This window comes from Nomascus leucogenys, chromosome 2, assembly GCF_006542625.1.
Source record: "Nomascus leucogenys isolate Asia chromosome 2, Asia_NLE_v1, whole genome shotgun sequence".
Lineage (NCBI taxonomy): Eukaryota > Metazoa > Chordata > Mammalia > Primates > Hylobatidae > Nomascus > Nomascus leucogenys.
This window is the reverse complement of record NC_044382.1, coordinates 60,513,695-60,524,408: the sequence shown is the minus strand read 5'-3', so window position 1 is coordinate 60,524,408 and position 10,714 is coordinate 60,513,695.

Below are 10,714 nucleotides of genomic sequence, written 5' to 3'. Positions count from 1 at the left end.
CTGAATTCAGAAACAAGTGTCTCCATATAGATGACCCGCGAGGTCTTGAAAGTCAAGTCGATTCTCACTTCTGGCACTCTCTTTTTCTACTCTTAGTACATTTAGGATACTATACTGTGTGTTTGCCAAAGTTCTCAATGTATTATAGATGCAGGACAGGTGAGGCCCAAAATTGAAGCTCAGCCTGGGAGGGTTATCGGTTTAACCCAAAAAGGAATTAAAGGGTAAGCCAGTGGTGTTGGACAGAAATCTTTTATTGAATGGTACTGCTCCTTGGGGAGCTGGGCTAACTCATAGGCAGTGGGCCCAGAGTAGGCAACGTTGGTGACTGTATTTATATATACTTATACCCACTTTCAATTTTATGCAAATTAATGGGAAGGTTAATGCAAATTGAGGGGTGGGTTTCAAGAACTTCTTTAAAAAGGGGTGGTAACCTCTGAGTCACTGCAATGTAAAGAGCTGGTAATTTCCAGGTGGTTGCCATGGCATTTGTAAACTGTCATGGCACTGGTGGGAGTGTCTTATGCCTATGAGCAATGAGGGCAGCTGGGATCCCTTTTGTCACTACCTGCTGGTTTCAGCTGATTTCTTTACTTTATCCTGTCTGAACCGGATCCTGTTTTGGTCAGCAAGGTTGTGACCAGAAAATAGGCCCTGCAGTCTCCTGTCTCCTTATTATATAATAGAATGAATGACTGAATAGCCAACTTAAAACACCCTGTATGGTTCAGCTTAGACTTTTCTTTGTTCTGAAAAATCATCCCCTGATATTGACTTAAGGGGTACCCTTTATATGTATGTAATTCCATAGCGTTCTCCACTTGTCCCTTTATAAAAGTAATGAAAAATTATAGCGATTATCAATGTAAGTGTCTCTTTCCATTGAAATTCTTTAAGAGTATACTTGTGCTGAATTTATCACAGGCACATTATCTGGCTCATAGAAGGTGTCCAGTAAATATCTGATGAATGAAGAATAATGAAAACTTTATTATTAAAAGAAAACCCATTTGACTCAAAGGCCATTGCCTGTCAAACACAATCACCATAGTACTGGGTATGTAAATAAGACAAATAAAATGTAATAGTCTAGAAATGTGATTTGGACCACTTATGCAAACCACAGTATTATGGAAGTTACAAGCAGTATAAAGTAATTATTGGTGCCTATTAAAAACAGGAACTTAATGGTATTGAGGCAAACATTTGCTGTTCACTAGCTGTGTATGACCTTTCTCTACACATTTCTTTTGTATCACATTTTTTACTTCTCTTTACATGCATTATACAAGCATTACATTTATTTCTCATTAGAGCTGGAGAGATGGGTGGTAGGGGAGGGGTAGGGGCTCATAAAAAAAATAGCCTGAGAGAACACAGGAGACTTTAGAGAATTCAACAATGTCAAAAGAACAAGTGACACAGCAGCATCATAGTACCAACAGAACATCATGTACATGGGATGCCCACCAAGAGCATGACACAATCTTCTGGATGAAGCCATCCTCAGCATCTGGATGGATGCTGGAGGCAGCAATATGGAAGGATTTCACATGTGTCTACAAGGGCCCATGTTTACAGGAGAAACAATGTCAGGAAAGCATGAAATGGGGAAAGCTGAGTGAAAATGAACCGGCCTGATACCCAAAGAAGACCAGGTTCTGGGTAGGAGCAATTGGTGAGGTACATCATATAGCACATTTTTTTTTCAAATTCCTCAGCAATTTGATGTATGCTAGATATTCTAGTTAGTGAGATGATCTCGCAGTGTTTTCTTCCTCTCCTAGTGACTTCTGATTTTAGTTGTCCAGTTACTTTTTGGTTATGACTCATTCATTTAAAACACCGTGTATTCTGATTATACCTACATTATGAAGTGATCTGCCTTTATATCTTTTCAGTAAACACAATGTAAGAACATAAATTCAGGGTGAAAATGTCCACAAACATTAAGTAGCATTATCTATACTTGGCTAATCTAATTTCAAAGTATTCAATGCTTTCATGTACCCTGACATTTTACTGCATTCCTATCAGATATTTTCCTGTATAAGAAATGTGATATATGTTGTTGTATTTCTGTACACCTTCTTGGCAATCTGAAGGAAACGAGTTTTCATATAAGTCAACCAATTTGTGGGCCCATTTAGAAAATGAGCAAGGTATACTTGTGCTTGTAGTTATAATGTATATGAGAAAGAATATTCCAAGACATGTATATAGAAAAGGACTAGGAAAGGAAACTGGGGAGAAGGGAGATGGGAGACAGGAGTTAACCTGTAAATGTATCACATAATCAGGAAGATGAAACAGAAAACAAACTAAGAAAAAACAAGGGAGACTCTTAGCAGTCATATCATCCTCAATACAATTGAACACAGTTTACACTTCACTGAGAACCTCCAAGAAACTCATCTTCAATGGCTTAACACGTAAAAAACAAATAGTGATTTTTTTAAGGCTTGAGGAATTTGACTAGTCTTTAGTTAGTTCTCTGGATTTCTCTAGTTAGTTAATATAACGATATAATAGATTTATTCCTAAACTTGTTCACTCTACCTTAACTTTATTTTCATAACAGCTTATGCTCCTGAAAATTGTTCTCAATGATGGAGAACTTGCAAATGTGAACTGAACTCTCAAGATTGGGTGGAGAATTATGTTTTAATTCATCCGCCATTTTCCCTCCAATAGTATAGCATATGCTCAAGTAAGATGTAAGATTTACTTAAGCTGAGAATGGCTCTTTTGTTTAGAATTAACTGATGGTAGATGTATGTCACTTCTGGTGTCAACATGGTAAGATTTCTCTATTGATCGAGTAGCATTCCAGAGGGGAAAAGTGTTTCCAGAGGACAGACGCTGTGCTACACAAACTGTCACTTTCTTGCTATTCTGGAGCCAGGAGTAACTCAGCTGCTAATTAAACTGGGATGAATTAAGGTAAATTGAATCTTCCTGCACATCTGTTCCAGGTCTGCAAATAGGACCATGAGGCACAGCAGACACAGCTCATTTGACAAGAGCCTTCTTCTACTTTCAAATCAGTCCCAAAGAATCTCAGCACCTCAGGTCATGGAATCCTGAGATAAGAAAGAATGTGAATGAGAGAAAACTAACAACTATCTTGTGCATATCTTGACACTAAGAGTATGCAAAACAATAATTCCCTATTCACAGAAAGCCTGGAAGGCTTTCAGAGTTGGGTCGTTTTAGAATATGGACTACATGGCCAGGCGCAGTGGCTCACGCCTATCATCCCAGCACTTTGTGAGGGTAAGGCGGGTGAATCACGAGGTCAGGAGTTCAAGACCAGCCTGGCCAAGATGGTGAAAATACAAAAATACTAGAATACTAAAAATACAAAACTAGCTGGGCACAGTGGCAGGTGCCTGTAATCCCAGCTACTCGGGAGGCTGAAGCAGGAGAAACACTTGAACCCCAGGGCGGAGGGTGCAGTGAACCGAGATCGTGCCACAGCACTCCAGCCTGGGTGACAGAGTGAGACTCTGTCTCCAAAAAAAAAAAAAAAAAAAAAAAAAAAAGGGACTACACACATTTATAAAACAAAATCATTAGATTAAGATTACATCAGTTATCCCCTGATGACTCCTTTAAACATAACTTGAAGGATAGTTTGATACTATTATTTCTGTGGCTACCTAAAATATTCATATAATTTAATCTCATTTCTTTAATCCCCTATTGTTGGAAAATGCTGTGGTTTCCATTTTTCTTTTTACTGTTGTTACAGGTAAAGCTGTAATTATTTCTCATACATATATAAACACACACACATATATATGTCTGTCTGTGTGTGTGTTACACATATATTCCACCTACACTTGTGGTTATTTACTTGAACTACACTTCTAGGACTAAAATTTTGGGGATCAAATTTTATTTCCAATTTTCCATTTTTGTATACATCACTAAATTACCAGGAGATATTTTACCTACTTTATCTATTTCCTGATATTTACAAATTCCTTTCTTTCCCTCTCTCCCTCCCTCCTTCCCTTCCTTCCTTTCCTTCTCTATTTGTCTCTTTATTACATAGACTTTCTTTCAATGGGTTCACAGTAATGAAAATCAAAATAAGAAAATGTAATACAATTACATTGACAATCTCTATTTACAAATAAATTAATCAAATCTTGCAGAAAAGTTTACATTGTACATTTTCAGACAAAAGAGTGCTAATTCTTTTTTTTTTTTTTTTTTGAGACGGAGTCTTGCTCTGTTGCCCAGGCTGGAGTGCAGTGGCGCAGTCTCGGCTCACTGCAAGCTCCGCCTCCCGGGTTCACGCCATTCTCCTGTCTCAGCCTCTCCGAGCAGCTGGGACTACAGGCGCCCGCCACCACGCCCGGCTAATTTTTTTTTTTGTATTTTTAGTAGAGACGAAGTTTCACCGTGGTCTCTATCTCCTGACCTCATGATCCGCCCGCCTCGGCCTCCCAAAGTGCTGGGATTACAAGCGTGAGCGACCACGCCCGGCCGCTAATTCTTATATTCACATGAAAAATGATTCTGTATGTAGGTTTTTCATCAAAATGAAAGATCTGGATTATGATGTTAAGAAAATTAGATGCCTACGTAATAAGCAAAAAGAAATGTGAGAAGTAAGAATAATCTCTAGGTTGACTGTATCTGTAGCAGTATAAATTGGTTCAATTATTTATTGATTCTAGTGATCAAGTGCTAATGGCTTTGCTAGGCTCTCAGATTAATACAAGAAGGCATAAAGATAATCTTTGCATTAAAAAGGTTTGTTTACTTGTTAGCATCTTCTCTGCACTGGAGGCATAGAGCACTAAAAAGCACCTTGTATTCAAGAAACGGGGTTAGTCCTGTATGGTGGAAGCATGAAAAGCGCTAGGAGGAGTGAGAAAAAGTATGGAATAGTAAATTGTACTAAATAGTGAAAAATTCTTGAAATCCAACCTAGAAATCCCCAAAGTAAGTTTCCCAGGACACTAGCAGCTATATTTTTCCCTCAAAAATGTGACCCATGGATACACATGATTAGAAGATTCTGACTTGATATCTTCCCCTTGACAAGTTAAAATGTAAATTAGCATCTAAGCAGATCTGAGAAGTCTTTCACTATCAAATTACCTTGGTTTAATCCAGCATTTCCTATACCTATTTAATCAATGCAACTGTTGAGTGCAAAACCTGATGCTATCTCACACAAAGAGAAAAAACTCTTGTAGACAGTACAGAGCCCCAAAAAGTTTTTGACAAAAATATGGTATTATTCCAATCTCAACCATACAGGTATTGAACAGAGAAGAAAGAGTCATACCTAAATTTAAAGAAGAGTATACAGGAAAATGCATCAGAAGTAAAATAAGCTCCTGGAAATATGGGAATTCCCAAAATATTTCAAGAGGCTGATGTAGTTAGTAAGAATCTCTGCCTGCAGAGCTGGCAGTAGAGCTGGTGTTGGTACACTTGACTCCCACCAGGTACTTGGGCACCTATGTCCATTACCTCAATTTGGGGTAATATTTGGGTCAGACACCTCCTTTCTCCTTTTCAAGCCCATCCCACTCATTGCCACCCACGCATGGAATGCAGGCCAGAAAGAAATGACTAGGAGCTTCCACTGCAAAGAGGGAAACAAAAAACTCAAGGTTAAGGTTGATGCTTATCCCTAAAAATTATGCAAATTTCCAAATGTCAAATAAGTTTCAAGAGTAATACTACTTTGAACAGAAATAAACTTCAAAGATTTGGACTTCAACTTGAGTTCAAAAGTTGGAAAAATGATATATAATGCAAAATGAGTTAAATGATCACTTCTTTTAAATATCCAAGATAAATATTTGCTGATCCTCAAGCTCTAACAAAGCACTAAACAGAATTGATAGGGATGAGAATGATTTTATTTATTGCTGGAGGTCATACTTTCTGTCTGGCACACTGAATCATGAAGAGCCTTGGGCATGTATGATGATGAGGATTGCTCTAGGTAGGAAATGAAGGTAAAGTGCATTTCTGTTAATACTTGCCATTCATCATCACCTTTCTTGATCAGTTCATGTGACATCACACAGAAGCATATGAGGAGCCTTTTAAAATTGTTTTATTATTTTCTAGTTTAAAAATTGAGGATACTACCTCTACTACCTCATTACCCAAATTAGTACATTTAAGGTTCTCATTACATGTTATCTTCTAAAATAATAGTAATACTGTTAGCTGGGGATTTTTCTGTTTTTCAGTCACTCTACTAAGCACTTGTTTTAAGGGTCACTTTACATTATTTGACTTGACCCCCACAGGAAACATACAAGCGAAATCCAATTTTAGCTCTAAGAGAAAACTAAGGCTCAGATGTTGAGTAACTTGTTAAAAGTCATGGAGCTAGGCAGTGGCAGAGACAGGACCCAAATCATAGTGCAAGCTACTTTTATTTCACTTGAAGCTACTTTAACTTAGAAGACCATTTATGATCTGACAGCCTCTCACTGCCCATTCTTTCTCTAATTTAATCTCCTTCATTTCATTGCTAGATCACTCCTCTCCTGCCACCCAGGCCTCTTTACTCTTTCCCAAATATGTCATGTATGCTCATTTGTGCCTTAGGGACTCTACATTTGTTGTTCTTCCTGAAATGTCTTCTCCCAAAAAGTCTGTGTGATGTGCTCTTTATAACCTCCTTCTGATTATTTGAGTATCAGATCAAATGTCACATTGTCCCCACCTTCCACGTGTCTGCCCTCCAAAAGTCTTTCTCCTCTTTCATCTGCTTACTGTTTGCCAATGTACATGTAACCATCTAACATACTTGAGTTCTACTTACTTATTTTCTCACTAAACCTTCCCACCATGAGTCTGCAAATTTTCTGAAGGTAGGTACTTTGTCTGTTTTATTGACTACTGTACTCTGAGAACTTACAACAGTATTTGGCAAATAGTATTAAATTACTATTTGTTGAGTTAATTAAGAATTATTTTCTCTTGTCTTTATTCTTACATATTCCATTTCCCTATTTTTATATTTTTAAAATTTATCTTTCATCTCTAAAGCCTTATTACTGCAAGCAAATCAATCTCTAAGTATTTTACTAAACAATAAGCAGATGCGACAAACTGTATGAGGTCTAAAAGAAAATACCCAAGGATGATAGAATACGGCCGATGCATTTCAATGGTTAGGAAAACACATGTGGTCTCTACAAAACAAGGCAAGAAGAGATTGCTTTAGTTTTTAGGTTTTTTTCTCCCTCTTTCAGGCTTATAATTTCAAATATATTGGAATTAAGACAGGAAAATGCAAAAAAAATTAACCAAGTCATTTGAAGACAATGATTTTAAGTATTAATATAACTGAATTGTACTGAAAGAATGTGAGTAGATGAGAAATAAAAATTAATTAATTTCCATGAGTTATGTCTAGAAACAAATACAAAGTGACATAAAAGCCCAGTGCACACGCACCATATTGACTCAAGAAAGTCAAATAAAAGTAATCTCTAACGTACTTTTTGCCTCATATCAGCAGTGACTGGATTTCTCTACACATATAAAAATAGAAAAACATGCTTCTTTGGTATTAAAATGTACTGAATATCTAAAAATATTATTTCTTATTACCATGCATTTCCTCTACTATGACTTGTCAGGTGCTTCATGCTGTTCTTTTTATCTTTGGTTGAGTCACTTCTATTTGCCCTAAAAAAGTACATTGTACATTTCCGTTTCTTCTATTCCTGTGATTACTGACTTTATTTGGGTGTTTGTCATCCATAATCTGGAATACTGAAAGAAACTGTTCATTATTTTTTCTACCATCTTTTCTTGACTTCCAGTCTAGCCTGTGGATATTATGAGAAAATACGCTTGTAAAGCTGACTCTCTTCAAGGGTCCCCCATTACATATGGAATAAATCCAAAATTTCCAAGCAGAAATTCCCGATGGCCTGGCCTTCCTTGACTTCTCACTGTCTTCTACGGATTAAATTTTCTGATTGTTCTGTTCCAAGTGTTGTTTCCAAAGGAAGCTATGTAGCTTGTTCATATGATTTCCTTTCTTGGAACATTATTGTCTACTCTGGATTCTCTATAAACATTACTTATTTATTTTGTTATTTTTAGACCTAACTTGAAAGAGACTTTCTTCTTATTTTGATTTCTTTCAGAATCAGAAACAACAGCATATATGCCTTTTTTTCTTTTTAGATTTATATTCAGGGACCACACATATTTCAGTTTTGTTTTCTTCACAATATTTAGAATTGTGCTTTGCATTCTGTTGGATCTCAATTTGTTTATTTGTTTCCGTTGTTTTTGCTGTACAACAAATACGCCAAGATTCAGTAGCTTAAACCAACTCATTTATTATGCTCACAGAATCTGAGGTCAGGAATACAGGCAGAGCATAGGGTGAGCCCATCTGTGCTTCACAATGTTTGGGTCTTCATCTGGGAAGGCTAAAGGGCTGTGGGTTTCATTCAGTCATATGTGGATTCTGGCTGGTGTGACTCAAAGACAAAGACTGCCAGCCAAAACATCTCCATGTGACTTGACTTTTCCACAGCATGGTGGCTTCAGGGAAGTCAGACTTCTTATTGTAGTTCTGGTCTCTAAGGGGAAGTGTTCAGCAAACATAGAGAAAGTCCCAGTGTCCTTTATGGCCCTTCTCAGAAACCACTGAGCATCAGTTCTGCTTCACTCTATGAGTAGAAGCAGTGACAACTCTTCCAGATTCTAGGCCAGGGCACATAGACCCTGCCTTTTGTGGAAAATGGGAGGAATATCAAAGAATTTTGGAGCAATGTTTTGAAATTCTACACTTGCGTTCTACATATGGCTACTTATAAGGTACAAAAAAAACTTTGTGAAATGATCATGGACAAGCTCTTGTATTTCTGAAAACAGAAATTAGATTTGTTTTTCTTCTATCGATGGCTACTATTTCTGCAGTGCAGCAGAAATAGAACAGCTTGGACTTGGGAGTAAGATAAGCCTGGGTTCAAATCCTGGCTGTGTAGTTCATCAGTATGCATCATTGTACAAATTATTCAACACATCTAAGCCTCTGATCATTCAGTTATACCCTGGAGATAACGATATCTCAAATAATTGAGATGAGGATGAAATACAATAATGCACATAAAATAAAATGTGTGAAACATAGTTGGCCCTAAATAAATATTAATTTCCTTTAGCCTTTCTCCATTCAAATCATGCCTGCAGTTATCTTTACATAAACATATCTAGAATAAAAATATTCCAATAAGAAGACAGTATTTGAATTCCTTGTGTTGAACAGAAAAGGAATTTATAGGAATGCTAGGCAAAGGTAAGAAAGATGTGACAAAACCTGGTTAGGTGACCTTAGTTTTATGGTCTGGAGTTTAGTAGCTAGAGGAAGGGAGAAGAGATAAGCCCAGGGAAGTAGCCATGGGGACAATTTAAATTAAGATTTCTATTTTTCTATCATGTTTTTCTTTTCCTATCTTTATCCCAATAGATAATAATTTCAATTCTGTACAATGATAATTCTCTAGTCCTTTCTGTAAGTAACATGGCAGGGAGTCTCCTCAGTGACCATAATGCTGAACAGTTGAGTTTTCTCATTGTCCCCTATTAGATCCTTCATGTCACAACTCTGTGGGAAGAGCAGCTGCAGGGTGCACTGAATATTAATCTCAAAGCAGCAGGCTGATCAGGGAAGGAATATACCATCTAGAGACACCCAGAAGGAAAATGACTCCAATTAATGTGACAGCTTATGATTATTTATGTTATTATTTTTGTTATTTATTTCTTTTAAAGGGATTGATTGCTTCATTTGAAACTGGAAGCAAATAAATTTAACCAGTAAGGGGAGAATTGAATAACGGTTCTGGAAGATGTATTTCAAGTGATGCTACGAAGGTTTTTAATTATTCAGGGTTGGATCTATCATGCAGCACCCAGAGAGACCCTGTTTAACTCTCCACAGGAGGGAGATTGCCTTTTAACAGGATTAGTCAGCACTATCACCAAAGTCACATTGTGTACTCATTATGCTATGTGCATATGATAATTACGCTGCACCTGTATAGGATTCAGAAATATGTATGGACAAATTCTATCTATATTGGTGATATATATAATATATATTATATATAATATATATATGGGTTGATAGAATATATGCTAAGATAATATAAATGTTAATAGTGCTTAATCTGTGCCAGAGTGTATTTGTCCATTTTCACACTGCTATAAATAACTTCCCTGAGACTGGGTAATTTATAGGAAAGAGGCTTAATTAACCCACAGTTCTGTATGGCTGGGGAGGCCTCAGGAAACTTACAATCATGGTGGAAGGCAAAAGGAAAGCAGACACCTTCTTCACAAGGCGGCAGAAGAGAGCAGCATGTGAAGGAGAAAACTGTCAAACACTTATAAAACCATCAGATCTCATGAGAACTCACTCACCATCACGAGAACAGCATGGGGGAAACTGCCCCCATGATCCAGTTACCTCCCTCCCTCTATACGTGGGGATTACAATTCAAGATGAGATTTGGGTGGGGACACAGGGCCAAACCATATCACAGACTTTATATATATTAACACGTTTAATTCTCACAATAACGCTAAGAGGTATATTCTATTGTCATCCCTATTTTACAAAAGGGAAACTGACACACAGAGATATTAAGTAACTTGCTCATGGTCACACAGATCACAAATGGCAGAACTGGGA